We start from the raw sequence: 20,798 nt of genomic DNA, 5'->3' as shown, positions 1-20,798 counted from the left end.
GACTCTGCAGTTTAAGTGGGGAATACATGAAATACCACTATAATTTCCAATTAAACATTGTGTTTTAAAGGTTATTACATAATGAAATACATTGGCTCCAATACAAAGCACCTGCCTGTCACCTCAACTTATGACATCTCATCCTGGGGCAGATTCCAATGGGCACCACCGGGAGGAGGGAGGGGGCGGCAAACAAATTCTGTTTTATATTTACTGTACCTCATTTTCGCTGAGCTGAAAGGGTTTGAAAGTAAGAAGCTCGTCAACAAGAAACATACAGGTCCCGAATCACTAAGGTAAAGTTAGACCAGAAGTCCAACTTTACTACTTTTTGTATTCACAAAGGAAATTACCAGAGGTATCTTTATGACTGCGGTGGTTCCGCACTCACCTCCACGTCAGCAGTCATAAACATACTACTCGTAAGTCGCTTTGTGAATACCGAAAGTGTAACAGTTAGACTTTTGAATAAACTTAAGGGCATATATATGAGAGCCTGGCATCATGTCTGCACCACGCAAAGTGCTACATGTGGTACATGTGTGATGCAAGGCTCTGAGTCAGATTTATGGAGCAACACAAAGCCACCATGAAAGACTTTGGTTTGCCTCATAAATCTTGACTAAGGCAACGCAGCGCAAATTGCTGTAAACTATACTCTGTGCCTGGGAGATGTTCCATGGGCATTGCAATGGGTTTTCCCATGCAACTCCCATGATTTTTGTCGTGTTTCCAGATTTGCAAGTACTTGTACATCTGGGAATGTGTCAAAATCTTACACCTCCTGAGTGGAGGCATAATGAGATGAAATAATGTTATTTCTCTTTGTTTTTTTCCTTTTAAGATTGCGCTGCATAGAAGGAGACCTTTAGGAATTGATTCATTTTTTCAGCCAAAAACGTGAATGCTTTGCATTGCTTTCAATGACAACGCATGCAGATTTAGCGTTTCCCTTGCAGGAGCGAGCTTTGAAATCATCTGTTTGTAATTAACTTGCAAACAGATGGTGCCCCTGCTCGCTCACGCAAGGGATGCGCTTTGTGTGCTCTCGGCTGCACTCGCCCCACCCCTCCCCCCTCAGCGTCTACAGACCAGCAGGGGAACAGCTATCAGCCCTGCGGTGGCCCCAGACTTTCAGAGGCCTGCAGCAACCCATGAGCTGTTTTGACAGAGGTTACACTTGTTTTCTTTTCTCTCCGATGAAGCTCTGTCTATTCCCGATCAATTTCTCCTCTCAAGGGCACAGTCGCGGGGTGATATTTGAAAACGGCCCCTTGATAGATTGTGCAGTTAGACGGCGGCGGTGAAAAACAACCTAATCCCGCGCAAATTAGTTGGGCTGCCAGCAATAGCTTTATACAAAGATGTAAATTATGTTGTCAAAATCAGTCCCTTTTTAGCTTGGCTGATAAAGTGGAACACGTAGCTTTCCCTCTCTGACAAATCTGTGGATCCGCGGACTCAGCGTTCCTGGGGAGGCCTCCTCTTCCGCCACCGCAGAAGGCAGTGCGCCAGCAGGCGCCACGAGCTGCCGCAACCGCGCGCGTGGCACTAAGCATTTTACTGCCACCGGTAAATTATTCAACGTGTTGTGTAATCTACTCGAGTGGCGATAATGACTCCAGATCCCCGTAAGCAGCAGCTCCCTGCGGTACTCAACTCCGAGGCCATTTCAGGAAGAGAGTCAGGGGTCAGATGGTGAGTCTCACGTGGAGCTGAGAGGCACCCGGATGGGTGTCTGGACTGGAACAGGCAGGTGGAAGAAAGAGTACGTTTCCAAAAGTGTCACTTGAACTACCCAATGTCCAGGCGATGTGCTTCAAACTGTTATAAGTGATTAGGAAAACATCCCATTCGTTTAAAAAGGAATGTATCAAGGTCCCATACTCCTAAAGCTCCTAAAATACCCTTATTGAAATAAAAAATCAATGAAAGACACGTTCAGGCCAATGCCCAATCACAGAGTGTTTTCTCCATAAAAGGGGTATTGAGTTCTCAGAGGACCGTCCTCGGAATTGTTAAAGTAGTTAAAAAACTGCTTGTATAATGTTGTCTCAGCTGGACATCTACAAGACAATGACCTGCCAAAGAGGAACGTTGAGCTAAGGAAAGTATATACCTTTTTTCTTTTAAATATTTCACATTCTTTTGGAACACAGAGGCTGCCATTTTCTGACCTCAGTACTTTGATGCATTCTGTACAAGGAGATACATATATACACATATCATGAAATAGAAATAAGCAGGGTTATAGGATTCCTTTTTAGACTTAAAGAAGCTCTTGAAAATAAAACAGAAGCAATGCTTTCATGTTTTGCAATGGGCAGAAGTGAAGCCAGGCTCAATATTCTGAGGTAACTCAGAAATTGCGTCATAGAAATTCCTTTGGTGCACCATACAACACATCCGGCCAGTTTTAAAGCTCTTTTAAAGCTTCTTTTAAAGCTCTGTGCACCCTATGTCTCCTAACACTGCATTTTGCCCCCATGTCCCTCTTCCTCTTCCCAGTCCTCACTATACTATTCAGGAATAAGCAGGGCTTTAAGTGGGCCGGGTCCTGCCAGTGCTCAGCACCAGCAGTTCTAAAATGCAGGTGCTGTAGGTTTGTGTGGACCAAAGGCTGTTCGCCATGCTTTAGAGTACTGGAATCGTGATAGCTGGGCAGGAGAATTGAGACAAGGGTCATGATGGATGCAATGAGGACGAGCGGACGTCAGATTGATGGAAATTCAGTCACTAACTGTTATCACATGAGCAAACTGATCGGACCATGCTCGCAAAACAACAATGTTAGGAAGAGGTGTGGCGCCGCGGCTATGGCGACTGACTCCGGAGTCTGGGGATCACGGTTCGATCCTTGGCACTGGCAGACAGATTAGCCCAGCACCATATGACTCTGGGCAATAGCTTGCTTAATCTTCTCGATGCCCCCAGCGCCTAGAGACCCTTACGGGTGATTGTGCGCTTTACAAATGTGGATTATTATTATTATTATTATAAATGTATATGTGAACCCGGAAATAATGGGGTTGAGTGCATTACCACAAGTGTAAATGCATCCCTGCATATGGGCACTCTGTCGTGGTTTGTTGTAATTAAACGTCCGACTCCCGGTGAATATGGTTAGAAAATGTTTATTTGATTTCAGATGTTCAAATTATATTTGCAGGCTTTAGACTGATAGGTTCTCAGTTAAACAAATGTTCAAATATTATCATAATTCATGATTGATGATGAAACCAAAATTAGCCTTGCGGGCTCCGATGCATTTCGGGCCGGTTGGCCCTTTGTCAAGGAGCACAGCAAAAGAATGCAAAATTACGAGCTCATCAATAAACGACATCCGATAATAAGATCTCACAAGATATCATGATTGCCATAGTGATGCATGCAAGTTGGGCAGTGTAGAGTAACATGCTTTGAAAAGGGGTGAAATGGTCGGCCGTGTGTCAAAACTGGTTGAAGGGCGAATGGGGGGTGGCGGTCAGTGAGGAAACGGTTGTGAGAAGCACGTCAGGAGCGGGTTTAACAAGAATCCTGTACGCGTGAAGGAGACTGGGTTATGTGCTGGGGAGGACGCGTGATGCTTCTGGCATAGAAAGACGGTGACTGGTGCTCGGTGTATAGTGTTACAGTGGTTAATGCGATGTGCCATTACAAAACGAAAAAGGGAAAAAAATGTGGGGAGGTTGCCTCGTCCAAACGAGACTTACGTGTTGGGTTACGCGCCCAGGTTTGGGAGCCTGAAAATCAAAAAGACATAAAGCGGTGATTACAAAAAAGGGTCTAAACATAGGAGCGCATTCACGCGGCGCTCCGCGGAAAGTGAAGAGGACTTACAGTAAAGGTCGGTTTTCGTCGTCTCGGAGCGGAGTCTTCACGAGGCGTGTGTAAGGGTAGAACGGAGTTCGGAAAAACTCCGTGAAGATGCAAGCGGAATGCTCGGAGAGTTCCGGTTAAAAAGAAGGGGTGGCCACAACTAAGGAAGTGAAAGACGGACTGGGGAATTGGTTGCCGTGAGGGCGGCCATCTTGGAGAGGGATGGAGTGAAGGGAGTTTAAAACAGTGGTGGGTTAGTAGGGAAAAGTTCTACATTCAAGTATAACAGACCGATGCAGATAACATGACATGTACCAAAAGGCACTATAGATAACTGCTTAGTTCTAAACGATCATTAAGACCATTCGGCTTCATAGCTTGAAGTCTATAAATCCAAGATGTTTCTCTTTGGAGAAGTGTTTTGTTAATGTCTCTTCCTTCCATTATTGGTAAAATCTCTAGGACAAGGAATTTCAATTGTGCAATGTTGTGCTTGGCTTCAGTAAAGTGAACAGCAATGTTGGATTTGATGTTCTTTGTTCTGATGTTTGATTTGTGTTCATTTTTTCGGGTTTTGATCTTCCTGGTTGTTTTGCCTACATAAATCATGCTGCATGGGCATTTTAGCAAGTAAATCAAATTGCTTGAATCGCATGTAGCGTCAACTTTCAGTTTTATGTTGAATCCCCTCATGGGGTGGTTGATTATGGTCCCTTTTATTATATTGTTGCAGTTATTGCAGTGATGACACGGGCGAGTGCCAGTGTAAGTACGTTGGTCCAAGGTTTTTTTTGACAAAGTTTCTTTGATATTCACCGCTCTGGTGTAAGCGAAGATGGGTGTTTCTTGCAATAGGTCACCAAAATCCGGTTCTGAGGATAAAATGCGCCAATGTCTCATTATGATGCTTCTGTATGTCTGGCTGGACGTGGAGTACCTACTGACAAGTACTGTTCTCTTATTGGCCTTCTTGACGGTGCCCTTCAGGGCTTCTACTCGTGGAATGGTGGCTGCATGTGTCATGGCTTCATTAATGATCTCTTTGGGGTATCCTCTCTTCAAGAACCTCTTTGCCATAGTTTCCATTTGAAGAATGCTGGTTTCAGGATCAGATACAATACGTTTTATCCTCAACATTTGACTGAAAGGAAGATGTTTTTTTAGGGAGTTCTGATGAAAGCTGGTATAGTGCAGCGTGTTGTTGCGATCCGTGCTTTTGCGGTATAAATCCGTTTGTAATCCTTGGTCGGTTGATCTTATAAGTACATCAAGGAAGGTTATTTCTTCACTGCTGATGTTCCAGGTTAGTTCAATCCGATTATCTTTGCTGTTCAACGCTTTAAGAGCGTTTTCCAAATTTTCGCGTGAGTCTTTCCAGACGAAGAAAAGATCGTCTATGTAACGCACGTAGAGTTTAAGGTTATCTGTCCAGTTGTGGAATTTTAGTTCGTGTACTGAACATCATCTACGCCATCTTGCAGACTCACATATGAACACACACGACAGCCATTTTAGGTACCATGGTCTCCCTGTTCACGATCACCCGTCAGCGCACTTCCCTGAACCTTGCGAGCCTCCCCCACGCACCCTGACTGTCCCTGCTCTCACATGCACAAGGCATAAGCTCTCCCCTCCCGCATGACTCTGTCTCTGAGAATCACACCCCGCGCCTGACCAACACCTTCTTTCCGTCCATGAATACCCCTCCTTTGATGATCCCTTCCTCTGAGCCCGATTGCCTGCACGAACCGCTGGTCATCCCTTAGCCTGAGGATACAGTTTATTGCCCACTACTGTATGCACCCGCTTCTCTTGAAAGGAGCCACTATTGATCATGACCTCCCCACCCTCTGAGATTCGATCAGGCGCACACATTCCGAAGGAATCGGCAGAACACTCAGCTGCGTGATAGCCCCCTCCCATTGTATGAGGGGCAAGGGCCTCTACTGTTGTCATGTGTTGGAGGGGGCCGGAACTGGGGGGGTGCCGGGGATGTCATCCTCATACTTCACAATGTCTTTGTTGTAATAAAGAGCGTTCACATGTCTTGAACCAGTGTATAAAAGACCAGGTCTCAGAGAGGTTGAGAGAGCACCTCGAGACGATACCTTGTTGTCCGATCTGACGTGTTCTGATCCGTCGGAATAAAACTTGTTTCCTGTCTTCCTGTCTCCAGCGCCTGCCTCTTTATTGGATAACTTCGTATGGTATTAGAGGCGTTTAACGCCGGGCAAATTTAACTTAGGAAACATCAACTAAATCGCCTGACCATTTTGAATTGATCTTTATCAATTGGCGTCCCAAACGCGGGGCCCATCAGCGACACGTGGATCCAGTGGGAGAGGTCCCGACGACAGAGTGAACGACTGCAACGATCGGGAGAGCTCCTGTCCGATAGACCCTCGTCTGACAGCCGATCATCTGAACTTCACTGATTCCGAGCAGACCTCTCCCGAGTGATCTACGGTCCTGACTGGGAACCACCAGGAGTGCCGCGATAGCAACAGAGAGTAGAGGACGATCGGGCGCTGGAAGCGGAAGACGAGAAACTGTCCATGCGGTCCGGGTAAGGTCGTGACACACGACAAATTGCGAAATTGATTGTTTTGATTGTTTGAAAATACTAGTATTACTCATTTTATTGTCTCTGAGAGATTCTCTATTTGCAAACAAGCACAGAGTCGCCATACTCTGTTTAGTCTTTGCAGATAGTGAAGGGTAGGTAACGCGGACTTTTGTCCCCCATTGTAATCTGCCGTGCCTACTTTTCTCCCCATTGATTGATTGTTTGATCGAGCATTGAATTGTTCGAAGTTGGTTCTCTTAAGGATCTTCTCTGCCTGCAAACGGGGAAGAATAGGAATATTCTCTCTCCCTTTGCCGATAGTGAAGGGTAGGTAACGCAAGCTTTAACCCGTCGTGCCTATTTCATTCCTCATTGATTGATTGTTTATCCAAACATTGACTGTTTGGAATTGGTTCCTTCTGGAGGTATTCTCTGTTTGCAAACAGCGTAGAATAGAATATTCTGTCCAGTTTTTTTGCAAGTAGTGAAAAGATAGGTAGTGCAGGCTTTTGCCCCCCATTGTAATCCGTCATGCCTATCTTCTCCCCATTGGTTAGTAGTTGGGTCAACCCGGACCGCTTATTAGAGATTAACCATCCAGCTCCATTGGAAGGCACCCCTAATAAGGACATGTTTACTAAGCAAGGACTAGTCGCTATAGCTTATAGCAAGTTATGGCATAAATATACAAAAAAAGAATCCCGAAAGTCAGTGGCCACTGATAGGTTCTTTTGATGAAAATAAAATAAAAACGTTAGAAGCAGCTGTAAAAATAAATAAGGCAACGCCCACTATGCTCGATAGTATTGGCATGTGGCGCAAAGAAGCAGAACAGCGAAGGAAAAGAGAAGAAGCAAAAATAGTGAAAGAGTTACGAAAAGCAGCCCATCTGGCCGCAAAAGAACTAGATGAAGAAATAAGAAGAAGAGAGGAAGTTAAACAAACACAAGAATCAGGACTGGCAGGCCAATGCCCTGTCAGGACCCCCCCTACGCTCTACCCGGAGATGCCCTCCAAACAGAGGGCAAATGACGAGTTACTGCTCGGTCCTCCAATTATCTACATGCCCCCTCCTTATGCTCCCTGCCAGCCTCTAGCACAACACTCACCAGTTCAGAGTGCGGTCGAGGGTAACCCTAGCGCTAGTGCCCCGACTCTTAAAGCCTTCGCACCGGCCGCATTGGTAACAACACCAGATGAACTCGAGACTGACAAACAACTAACAGCCAGACCAAATAGGTTGAGCAAAGATGAGCGGGATGGAATCGACAAGATAGCAAAAACACTGGTAGAACGGAAGGAGAGCGAAGAATATACGATGAATATGCACAACTCACATGCCGGTAGTCATAGACGGCATTTCATTCTGCGGTTCAGCTACCACACCCTGAACGCATATGAGGATAGGTACCAGAATAAGGGTCCTGCAAAACTGACGACTCTATATAGAAGGGTCGATGTTGGAGATGGGACTGAGAGCGATGTGACGGACCTCTTCATGCAAACGCTTGAGGTCTTCCGCCACCTACTGGGTTCCCCCAAGAGGTCAGGGAACAAACGATGATATCAACCACGCAGATGCAAAGGGGAGGGTTGTGTATAATTGGGTTTACCAACCATGGGATCGGCAAGATATTTTAACTTTTAGGCAAACCCTGCCCGATTTAAGAAAGAACCCTACAGCATTTTATACCGAACTAGGCACAGCCTTGGGCTCAACTACAATGACTCTATCGGACATTGATTTGTTTTTCGGGTTGTGTCTGCCGGCCGATGTGTGGAAGCAAATCCGGAAAGCCGACCACACGGATCTGTTCGGACACACCTGGAAACAACTCAATGAACTAGATGGGCAGCGAGAACCCGGAAAGAAACCTGTAAAAGACATACTGGAACTCCCAGACAAAATAGTGCAGAAACTAAAGACATTAATCCCAGAGAAGAAGGTAGACTGGTCGGTAGTCACGGCTTGCCGTCAGAAACCCCAGGAAGACGTATCAGAATATTTCTCCCGATTTGAAACAGTGTTCTCCGACTACAGTGGCCAAGACATGACCACCGCAACCGGACAACACCTCTTCGTGCAAAACTACGTAAAGGGGCTATCGCAAGAGGTCTCCCAAAAGTTACAGACGAGCGAGAGTAGTTGGGGAGCCTCCAAACCTGCAGCTATCCTTCAGATGGCTCAGTATTACGAACACCAAAAGAACGAGAACGAGAGGGCGAATGAGAAAAAGAAAAAGGACTTAAAGGAACGAGTGATGATTGCTCAATTACAGGGAGTGACTACAGGAAGGGAACGGTATAGGGGGAACTACCAGTCAAATGCCCCTAGGAATCCACCCACTAGAGACCGCAACCCCACACCCGGTGCTCCACGAACTGACCTCGATGAGAACCAGTGTGCATTCTGTAAAGAATTTGGACATTGGAAGTCTCAATGCCTGGCCCTTCGGGAAATGATTAAAAATAAAGAGACAAGGGACATGACAAATGGCCCCAAAACTGGAGGGCAGGGGCGAGGGCAGACCCACGACACCACCAATGACCGACCTGGCAGACCAAACACATTTGACCGCCCCCGACAGAATCAGTGCCAACAGTCCGACGGCAACAATACTGAAACATTTGCATAGGACGGCCAGGGGCAAGGGAGGGATCCAGTCGAGCTCTGTGTTGACCAGCAAGGTCATTACGTCACTGCTAAGGTCCTGGGTACAAAGTCTCCATTTTTGGTAGACACTGGAGCGACACGTAGTGTATTATCAAAGCGACTGATTCCAAGGGCACCCTTGTCTGGCTCACACATTACATCGATAGGTTTCGATGGAACGCCCTCCACCAACCCCCTGTCTGAACCTATCTCCTTTGACCTAGGAAACAATCCCACTGACACAACATTCCTGCTCTCCTCCAACTCCCCTGACGCCATTATGAGTATTGATTTACTGAAACATTTCCGAGCCACTATTAGGGGTTCCCCGGATGGAGTCCGAGTCATCCTGTACGACAATCCAAGCATGTCCTAACCCTACCCCACACGACATATGTACGCCATAACAGATGCTGACCTATCCTCGCTCGATACCCTACCCCAGTACCTATGGGCCAGAAACGACTCGGATGTAGGACAAATGATGATCGATCCCGTACACATAACTGTTCGACCAGATGCAATACTCCCGAAGCTCCCACAGTACCGGATATCGCCCGAAGGTGAGAAGGCATTGGTAGCGATTATTCAGTCCTTGGTAGATGCAGGAGTGGTAGAGGAAGTGGTTAGTAATGTCTGCAATAGCCCTATCCTGCCCATTGTTAAAAAGCAAGGTGAGGGAGATGAGAAAGCATACCGCTTCTTCATCGACCTGCGAGAAGTCAACAAAGTGGTGGTACCACAGTACCCCGTAGTCTCAGACATCGCCACCATTCTGACTCTCATCCCGTCCACCGCCACCACTTTCACCGTTATTGATCTTAAAAATGCATTTTTCTCTATCCCCATCCATCCAGACAGCCGCTATCTCTTCGGCTTCACTTTAAAAAACCGTTCATACAGATTTTGTAGAGCTCCCCAGGGCTACACTGAAAGTCCCAGCATTTACAGCCAGGCCCTCAAAAGACAGCTGGACGCCGTCCAGCTACCAGATGGAGTGGTGTTGATCCAATATGTCGATGATATCCTTTTGGCGGCCGACACCACTCCGCTTGCAATCACATCCACTATCCAACTCTTGCACTTTCTTGCGGAGAATGGCCACAAAGTCTCCAAAAAGAAACTGCAGTTCTGCCAGCCCCAAGTAACATACCTAGGCCATCTCCTGTCCAAAGAAGGGAGGAAACTTACGCCCGACCGAATCCAAACCATCCTAGACACCCCCATTCCCAAAACACAGAAACAAGTCCGTTCATTAGTGGGCCTTACCTCTTTCTGCCGACAATGGTTACCGAATTTCAGTCTCATCATAAAACCCCTACTTTCCCTGTTGGCCAAAGATGTCCCTTTCCCACTCCCTTGGACCCCCGAATGCCAAGCGTCCTTTAAGGAGCTGCGGGATGCCCTTTGCTCGGCACCCGTTCTAGGAACACCAGATTACTCCAAGCCCTTCTCCCTCTTCACTCACGAAAGGGAGGGATGCGCATTGTCTGTGCTAACTCAGCCCATCTGCGCCAAACAACGCCCTTGTGCCTATTTTTCTGCCACTCTTGATCCAGTCGCCAGAGCTCTACCTGCCTGCCTTCGAGCAGTAGCCGCTGCTGCTGTCTCTATCCGCCAGAGTGAGGGAATTGTACTTTCGAACTCTCTCACGGTATTAGTACCCCATGCAGTCGACACCCTTTTGAACCAGACCAAGACTCAACACCTGACTAGTGCACGACTGACAGGGTACGAATTGACTCTACTTGCACCCCACATCACCCTGAAGAGATGCACGACATTGAATCCTGCTACACTGCTGCCCTTGCCTGAAAATGACCCCGATGTGCCCCCTATACACGACTGTGTGACCCTCACGGACGAACAGACCAGGAGTAGAATTGACCTCCGAGACGTTGCTTTTACAGACCCTGATGGAGAACTATGGGTAGATGGCTCTTGTATCAAACTCCCAGACGGCACCACTTCTGCTGCCTATGCGGTGACGACCGCTCGAACAGTAGTTGAGACAGCTTGCATCACACAACGATCCGCACAGGCAGCAGAACTAATTGCCCTCACATGAGCATGTATCATAGCAGCAGGAACCACGGCGAACATTTACACAGACAGCCAGTATGCCTTCGGGGTGGTTCATCATTTTGGGCTCTTGTGGAGGGAAAGGGGATTCCTGACGTCCCACGGCACGCCCATCCTTCATGGAGATCTAGTCTCCGCCCTAATTGAAGCAGTTCTTCTCCCCAAACGATTAGCAGTAATCAAATGCCAGGCACACAAGAAGGTGACGGACTTAGTTGGACAGGGAAACGCACTGGCTGACATCACTGCCCGAACCACAGCTGAGAATAGGGCAATGACACGCATGTATGTGACTAGGTCACAAGCAGAAAAATGGACTGACGCTAGGGAAACGATTAAGGACATCCAGTCGGCCAGCACACCTCACAAACTGACTGAGTGGGCACGGGTGGGTCTAAGGGACGATGAAGGCTGCTGGCGGACAAAAGACACGAACAAATGGTTGCTGCCCGATGCATACTTGATCCCCATACTGACAATGGCACACTCCCCTGCACACATAGGTTCTGCCCCCATGATTGAACTCATTTCCAAAGTCTGGCACAACAACAAGATCCCCGACTCAGCCAAACGCCTGGTCCAGCAGTGCCTTATTTGCCTACAACACAACCCCGGGAAAGGAACTGTAGTACCCCGGGGAGGGTTTGGGGTCCCCGACCACCCCTTTGAGGTCCTCCAGATGGATTACATCCAGCTAGAAAGGTGCCAAGGCTTGAAGTACGTATTAGTCATTGTATGTGCCTTCAGCAAATGGGTGGAGGCCTATCCGACCCGAGATAACACTGCCATGACTACTGCCAAAGTACTACTGAAAGAGTTTTTCCCTCGCTACGGCCTTTGTCGAATTTTATGGAGCGACAATGGCCCCCACTTCATAGCTGAAGTTATCCAACTAATCCTGAAGGGGTTGGGGGTAAAACAGAGGTTCCATGCGGTCTTCCACCCCCAATCCGCTGGCCTGGTTGAGCGACACAACGCTACACTGAAACTGAAACTGTCAAAGATAGTGGCCACCACAGGACTTAAGTGGCCAGATGCCCTCCCACTGGCATTACTATCGATGCGCTCCACTCCCACTAAGCACCACTTGACCCCCTACGTGGTTGTGTTTGGGCGACCGATGAACCTCTGGACTGCCCCCAAGCCGACCTCCATTCACGACGTCCCCGACGTCCTGCTGTCAGATTATTTATACAAGTTAACTAACACGTTGTCTGTCATTCATCAACAGGTGCAGCAGGCCATCCCCGATGCTTCCAGGGGTCCCGGTCACGATATCCAACCGGGAGAGTATGTCCTAGTCCGAAATTTTCAACGGGCAAAGAGTCTGGAACCCCGGTGGACGGGCCCCTGGCAAGTACTGATCACCACTCGGACGGCTCTTCGAGTGGAGGGGAAAAAGCACTGGCTGCATGCACACCACTGCAAGAAGGTCTCCTCGACCCTGGCCACGACAGACAACGTCAGCACCCAGGAAGGGCTCCTGAACAAAGACCGACCATCACTGAACTGCTATCCTGATACCGAGGCACTTGAACTTGCAAAACACTCTGATCCCACTGTGCCATCTCGAGAAGGGTATTTCCTGCGTCGAAAGGAGGGAGCTTCGGCTAAGTAGGCCACTGACTAAGTTAAAAATCTCAGAACGGTGACCCAAAGCAACCAAGGGTTACCCGGAGAGAAGCTAAACAAAGTCTGTGGTCCTGCCCACTACCGAGCACCTTGAAGATGAAGATGATGGAAGCGCCAGATAAAAAGATGATGGAAGCGCCAGATAAGAAGACGTCGGAAGCAACAGGAAATACCCACTACAGGAACCCAAAGACTGATAATTTGCACAAATTAAAGACAATCGCTTTCTTCATTCTCTTCCTCTTTTGCCTCCTCCTCATGACTTCCTTCTGGATCTTGAAGGAAAGCACACCCGCTCACCAGATGTTGCCGACCACTGTACAGCCAACCACCATGAAAGAGCACCACCTGATCACCCTTTCACCTCAGCTCCGAGAAAGGCGTAAGGAGTTCTGGAACAATTCCTTCGTGCAACTGTTGCACCAGCACAACCTTGCTGCAAATGCCACGAACTGCTGGATCTGCGGGTTGCTCCCGCATGCTACCGGACACTCCATCCCCTTCATCCCTTCTCCTTTCTCAGTTCACGGCTCCTGCCTCGCCTGGTTGATCCTCTTGCAGGAAAGCCACAAGGACAACACCGCTTCTGGTCAAACAGTATCGCACTTCTACTATAGGTTCTGGCTGAACAAAACATGAAAGACGTCTGCCCCCTTTTGTCCTGTGCTTTCAGGTTCAGCCTTCCTTGCGAACATCCCTGCCAAAGAAAGAGTCGAAATGCAAGTACTCCACAATCCAGCCAGACCCACCTTCTCCCACCTGCAGAAGCAAACAGCTGCCACCCTGACCGTGGCTCTGTCTGTCATCAATGTCACAGGACTCGTGTGTCTTGAAGGCCAGGGAACACAGCTGGTGGGTCACAGTTCCTGCCGCACCACCAGAACACTGGTCTCAGTTGATCCTCCTTCCTTTGTTGCTTCCCCGAATATGTACTTTGTTTGTGGCACCAAAGCTTACACTTGGCTCCCAAAAGGCTGGAGGGGTACGTGCTACATCGCCTTCATTCTTCCCCCCACATACGTGGCCCCAGCCTACCATCACCGGCAAAAGCGCGCCGGAGACATTGGACAAGCCGACTCCACCGGAGCACAGTTCCTGGATGCGGCAAAGGGACTTGTTCCTCTGTGGGGCCCAATGGCAAATAGCCGCGCTATCCGACACCTGACACAGGCAGTAGAAACAACCATTAACATCACCGCTGGCATCCTTGCTAACAACACGGCTGAGCTTCAGGCAGTCCGCCTGGTGGCCCTTCAAAATCGCCTTGTTCTAGATGTGGTTCTGGCCGACCGTGGAGGTGCATGCCGCATCATCGGCTCCAGCTGTTGCACCTACGTGCCAGATAACTCGCCTTCAGTCTACAAGGCAATCGAACACCTTCACAGACTGTCCTCAGAGGTTCACCAGGAGCAGGAAGGATGGTCGCTTGGAGGCTGGTTCTGGGACACTTTGAAGGACTGGGGATGGAGATTGTTCACGTTTATATTGATACCAATCATGATACTGTGTGGGTGTTGCTTAGGTATTCAATGTTTACCATCTTTGTGTGCACTCATTTCCAACTGTATGTGCCCTAAGACTTTGGACTTTAAAACTGAGCACATGAGTCCCCTATACGAGATAGAGGTACGGGGTCTCATGGGGATCGATCCAAACTGACAAGCTGGCGAGACATGTTAAAAGGGAGGACTGTGGAATTTTAGTTCGTGTACTGAACATCATCTACGCCATCTTGCAGACTCACATATGAACACACACGACAGCCATTTTAGGTACCATGGTCTCCCTGTTCACGATCACCCGTCAGCGCACTTCCCTGAACCTTGCGAGCCTCCCCCACGCACCCTGACTGTCCCCGCTCTCACATGCACAAGGCATAAGCTCTCCCCTCCCGCATGACTCTGTCTCTGAGAATCACACCCCGCGCCTGACCAACACCTTCTTTCCGTCCATGAATACCCCTCCTTTGATGATCCCTTCCTCTGAGCCCGATTGCCTGCACGAACCGCTGGTCATCCCTTAGCCTGAGGATACAGTTTATTGCCCACTACTGTATGCACCCGCTTCTCTTGAAAGGAGCCACTATTGATCATGACCTCCCCACCCTCTGAGATTCGATCAGGTGCACACATTCCGAAGGAATCGGCAGAACACTCAGCTGCGTGATAGCCCCCTCCCATTGTATGAGGGGCAAGGGCCTCTACTGTTGTCATGTGTTGGAGGGGGCCGGAACTGGGGGGGTGCCGGGGATGTCATCCTCATACTTCACAATGTCTTTGTTGTAATAAAGAGCGTTCACATGTCTTGAACCAGTGTATAACAGACCAGGTCTCAGAGAGGTTAAGAGAGCACCTCGAGACGATACCTTGTTGTCCGATCTGACGTGTTCTGATCCGTCGGAATAAAACTTGTTTCCTGTCTTCCTGTCTCCAGCGCCTGCCTCTTTATTGGATAACTTCGTATGGTATTAGAGGCGTTTAACGCCGGGCAAATTTAACTTAGGAAACATCAACTAAATCGCCTGACCATTTTGAATTGATCTTTATCACAGTTGCTGTCAGAATAGATATGGTTGGATTCAAATTCGCCCATATAGATGTTGGCGTAGGTCGGTGCTGCGCAATTTCCCATTGCCATCCCGGACATTTGTAGGTACCATTGCTGGTCGTGTGAGAAATAGCTATGATATAGAGTGAAAATCATCAGTTCCAGGAGGAAGGTTTGGAGTGGTTCCGCAATGTCACTGTATAGTAAGGCTTTCTCCACTGCCTCGATGCCACCGCCATGTGGAATGGAGGTGTAGAGGCTTTTAACGTCAGCTGTGCATAGGATGATTTGTTTGTTTTCGCTGATGGATATTTGAGATAGTTTGGTGAGAAATTCGGTGGTGTCCTTAATGTGGCTCTTGAGGTTGGTAACAATCGGTTGGAGGTATCGGACAATGAATTTACCAATAGGTTCATGTATTGACCCTCTTGTGGAGACAATCGGGCGGAAGGGTGGATCTCTTAGGTTTTTGTGGATCTTCGGCAACATGGTGATGGTTTGACTTTTTGGGTGTTCACTACCAGGAATCTTTTCATTCTGTCATCGATGATGTAGTCATCGAAAGCTTTTGTGATCAATGTAGATAGGTCAGCTTTAAATTGGCTAGTGGGGTTCCCACTTAGTGGCATGTAAGTGTCCGGGTCCATGATGTGTTCCATAACTCTCTTGTCATATAAAGCAGTATTTAGAATGACTAGAGCCCCTCCTTTGTCGGCTTTCAAGCATTTGATTGAGGTGTTGTTTGCGATCCTCCTTAAGGTATCCTTATCTTTAGTGGTTAAGTTTTGTTTGTGTTTTTTCCGAAAGTTTATTTTGGAAATGTCTTGCTTTACCAGCGTTTCGAAAGTGTCTATACTCTTATGGCTGCACGGAGGCATGTAGGTACTCGGTGGTCTTAAGCCTAATAGCAAATCTGGTTTGGTGTTGGTTGATGGTTCCATAACTTTTTCAAAAAAATGTCTCAAACGTAATTTTCGAGTGAGCTTAAATGTGCTCACTTCTAGCTCTAATAAATTGGTGTTGCTGGTTGGGATGAATGACATCCCCTTCTGGAGCACATTAATTTCGTAGTCGGTAAGTCGTGTATCTGAAATGTTAATGACTAGCGATTCTTCCTCCCTTTCGGTTTGGTCTTTGAGGACTGTTGGATGTCTTCTGTTACTTTTTCCTGTCTTTTTGCCCCGCCTGGGTCGTCGGTTGCGTCTGGGCCTGACTCTAAAAAAGGCTCGGGGATAATGGAACCAGTGTCAGTTGAGATTTGTGTGGATTTTTGACCTCGTGGTTCTGAAGCAGTGGTTGCTTCCGTTGCTGTTTTCCTCGATGGGCGGTTTGAGGTGTCACTTCCTGACGAAGAAGTGTCAGTGTTCTGACTGTACGGTTTATTGCGTCTGCGTTGGGCGTATACGTCCGCCCACGTGTAGACTTCCCCTAATTTGTAGTCCAATGTATCCCGGCGAAATTTTCGAATCTTACGTTCATTTATCTCTTTTGTGTGTTTATCCAGTTGTTTGTTGATGTCTTCCAGGATCACTTTTAGTTCTTCAGGGTCAATTGTCTCTTGTAGTTCATGTTCAATATCTGTGATTTCTTTGGAGAGCTCAGAAAGGATTTCTGATAATTCTTCCACGATGAGCAGAATGAGATCCAGGCAGCATTTGTTAAGGATGGCATTCCATTTTTCTTGGAATACCTTCGAGTTCTTACATAGAGAAGGTTTGAGTGCAATCCGTAGTCCTCTGTTGAATCCCCTCATGGGGTGGTTGATGATGCATTTACACTTGTGGTAATGCACTCAACCCCATAACAGTCTCCTCGACGTACCCGGACAGTTACGTCACCTGCTGGAGCACCTGAAAATTATCTGAACCTCAACACCGCTCAACAAACATCCCTCCATTAACCCTGGCTGTGCGCCGTGCCTATTAATCCTCCAATATCAACCCGGAAATAATAACACATTAGAACTGTAATTAAATCCAGTAGAACCCACATCAATAAATTATAATGCACAATTACCCTCTAAAGATGATAGTTACGCCCTTGGCTTAAACTAATTGTGGGAACTGCAGAGGGTTTTACTGAGGTCCCCAGTTTTCTTCATTTCAAAGAACAGTAAAGAATATTTCCTTTTATTTCATAAATTAAAGCAATGTTGATAAAAATGCAATTTAATTAATATTACGGGCACTGCAGAACAAAATAGTTTACCTTGTGCATAATTCATATGCACATGAATAGCTCAGCGCAGGCCCATTACTGCTCCCTGGCAGCTCACGTTAAATATTCCTCCTTTGCTGGCGTTTTTAGGTCTCGCCTGAGATAGCGAATGGCTGTCTCTTCGAGACATTTAGTAAGTGGCTTTTAAAAGTGTCACCAGAGGCTTTTCCTGGCCTGAAGCTTGCGTTCATGAGCGCGTGCACACGCGCAGCCGCCATCTGTCTTTCCTCCGTCTGGCCGTCATGGCTCATAAAGCAGAGCACACTCCCAAGCCATCGCTCTGCCAATCCCCCACCTCCATGTCTGCTTCAAAGGGTTTCATTAACAATGCATTTCCATTTCTACAGACCGAAAAAAGATATGTTCATGCCATGACTTGATTTTAGTCTAAACACTGACTTTCAATAAACTTGCAATGATAAAAGAATGTGGAACTCTTCATTAATAGGTGGCCACTGGCGAGAGATCGGAGGAATCTTGTGATACAAAAATAAAACTTTCTTATGACTGACTGTAGGCACATTTGGTTGTTAATAAGGAAGCAGTGCTTAATCACCCAACGTCTATATCTCGATTCAATGGCACCTTTGACCTACAAGCTCCCCTTTTGAAAACACTAAGCTGGAATGCGCAGGGATCCGATCAAAGATACATTTACCGGAGTGCAACTTTTTAAAAGAAGCTATGATATTGTATGCTCAAGGAAACTTGGACCTTCTGCCTATGATGCTTGACAAATTTCAGTGCTTCAGGGTGTCAGCTGCGCCATCTCGGTCTGGCCGTGCTTCTAGATGTTTAGCTGTCTGGTTAAATTTACTTACTCGTGGCTGTGCTGTGTCCCTGGTGACCATTACCGAGGACATCCAGGTTGTGCATTTTATGGGGGATTTAAGGTTGTACCTACTAAATTTTCATAACAATGATTTCACCAATACTAAGTTACCTGCTCAAATATAAACAAGCATTGGCATAGCCAATAGGTTTCACCTTTGGGACCTTACAGTTGTTTAGCCATGCAACAATTGATGTTGTTACACCAAGGGTATTGTGCTGCATAACTAAATACTTATAAGGTCCCAAAAGTGAGACCTATTGGCTATGCCAATGTTTGTTCTAAATAGCAGAGCAGTAAATCAATATTATTCACTCAGTATTTTTAAAAGCAGTGTATCTTAATAATTACACAGCATTAGAGCAGGCAATCATTTCACCTGCTAAGCACATTAAATGTAGCCAACCATCAGTCACGGGCTGTTCGTCATTCAGGATGGGAGAGCGGGGGCACAGGAGCACGCTTCTGTGGTGCAAATGTCACAGACATCGAAAGGGTTACTAACAACTCACACCATCCATCTGGATTCATTTCAGTGGCCAGCCTAGTGAACAGTTGTTTATTCTCATTTCCTGTTACAAGGTGAGCCACCTGGCAGCACATGAAATCCCTGGTACTAATCAATAATTGTGCAAAACACAGACGCCAACCTCCAAACAAAAATTCAGATTGCTTCTCTTCTAATGTATTTACAAATATTTTCAACAAAAAATATCCCATTGCAAATCAAAGGCTTTAGGGGAGAGGTGTGGCGCCACGGCCAGGTTGACTGACGCTGGAATCTGGGGTTCACGGTTCGATCCCCGGCGGCAGATTAGCCCAGCACCATGTGACTCTAGGCAATAGCTCGCTTAATCTTCCCGACGGCCCCCAGCGTTTGGAGACCCTTATGGGTGATTGTTCGAATGTTCGTGCTTTACAAATGTGGATTATTATTCAGGTTGCAAGGTAAACAATGATGGAGTAAGCACAGAGAGCGTTCATACCCATGCCGACCATTCTCTTACTCCATACACTGGGCTTGGCCGGAGAAGGGATCTTCTCCACCACACCTCCACCGGTGTCTTTCTCCTTTCCATCGGCATTTCCCGCAGTGTGGGACAGGGAAGGAAGGGCTCTAGTACTTATCTCCAAGGCATACCGAAGCCAAGTGTGAGTATACTTACTGTAAAGACTTAGTGGAGCTTCAAGGGAATGTGCTGAGGCTCAGCTAGCATCTTAACCAGCTGGAGAAACTGTGTTTGAAACAAGCATTGGCAAAGCCAACAGGTCTCGTCTGTGTAAGCTTATGGCTGTGGCAATGTATGGTACCATCCTGTACAGCAGCATGGTTGCTTTGCAGTGGGGCTAAAACTTATTTTAAAACGTCCTGAGAAACAGCCAGGGTGATTAATTTAAACAAAATAAAAAGTAGTTCTTTTTTTTATTATTATTTTTAACCATGCTGCACAGCATCCAAACACTACTGTACAGCATGGCTAAAAATCATTGTCAAAGTCGGCAATGCCCATGCTGTATAACATGAACAAAAAGCAATGGTAAAGCCAACAGTCTCAACAGACCTATTGAGTTTGCAAATGCTTGTTAGGTCTCGACAGAACACTCCTGTGATTATGAGCAGGTCATTCAATCTCGCCGTGCGTGAAAAAAAAAACATATGATATTTGGCAAAAAAAAATTCTGTCTCATAAAGGAAGCAATTGCACCCATGTCCATGACTTAGTGAAAATACATTTCAAAGTAGATCAAATCTGTTGCCACAGTAAAAACAAATCACATCTGTTGTCACAATAAACGTCCATTTCAAAGGGGAAAAGGGCTTCTTTGCAGTGCCTGCGTGGCATAGTAAAACACAGCTACAAATGGCAAGAAGTTTAACAGGGACCACAGAAAAGGAGAATCAAAGTAGTACCTCAACCACAGCTCGATCAGTGGAAGGACAGCAATCAAGCTGAAAGAATCAGTACTTGATCCATATTCCTGCCAAAAGAAGAGGAAGTGAAGCCAGCACGCGCAGGTCAATAAGAAGGCAGTGCTAAGAGTGACAATGAAGCCAGCAAGTGTTCAGTAATGGGCGGGCTGCAAGTCTCTTGTTTTATACTATATCTCTCGCAATCCAAACGCATACAGTTCATGTGCTGTCACACGTGAGACCTAAAAGGGAACCTGAAAATGTCATGTGGTTGAAGGCAATAAGCAGCACTTTTATTCTGAGTCACTGAGAGTAGCCCTGGGTAAGCCTGTGTCCTGTAGTATAATATTACTCAAGATTCAATGTGTCAAGTGCGAAAAGTCACCTAGATCACTCCTATATTAAACAAGCATTGTTATAGCCAACAGGTCTCGCTTTTGGGACCTTATAAGTGTTTAGTTATTTATTTTGCAGGTTTATACCGCGCTAGCTTCCGACTCCCGGAGGAGTATCTCCGCGCCTTTGGCTTCTACAACAT

At 46.9% G+C, this 20,798-nt stretch overlaps 1 protein-coding gene across 1 annotated transcript in view; it reads right to left on the bottom strand.

Annotated features, from left to right (window-relative positions):
• LOC144767842 (killer cell lectin-like receptor subfamily F member 1) overlaps nucleotides 1-20,798 on the bottom strand; it is a 61,339-nt gene that overhangs the window by 28,275 nt on the left and 12,266 nt on the right. The gene's annotated exons all lie outside the window — the stretch shown is intronic.

The sequence above is a fragment of the Lissotriton helveticus genome, chromosome 7 (genome assembly GCF_964261635.1).
Source record: "Lissotriton helveticus chromosome 7, aLisHel1.1, whole genome shotgun sequence".
In the NCBI taxonomy this organism is placed as follows: Eukaryota; Metazoa; Chordata; class Amphibia; order Caudata; family Salamandridae; genus Lissotriton; species Lissotriton helveticus.
Note: the sequence above shows the minus strand (reverse complement) of the source record. Positions and strands in the feature narration are given on the sequence as shown.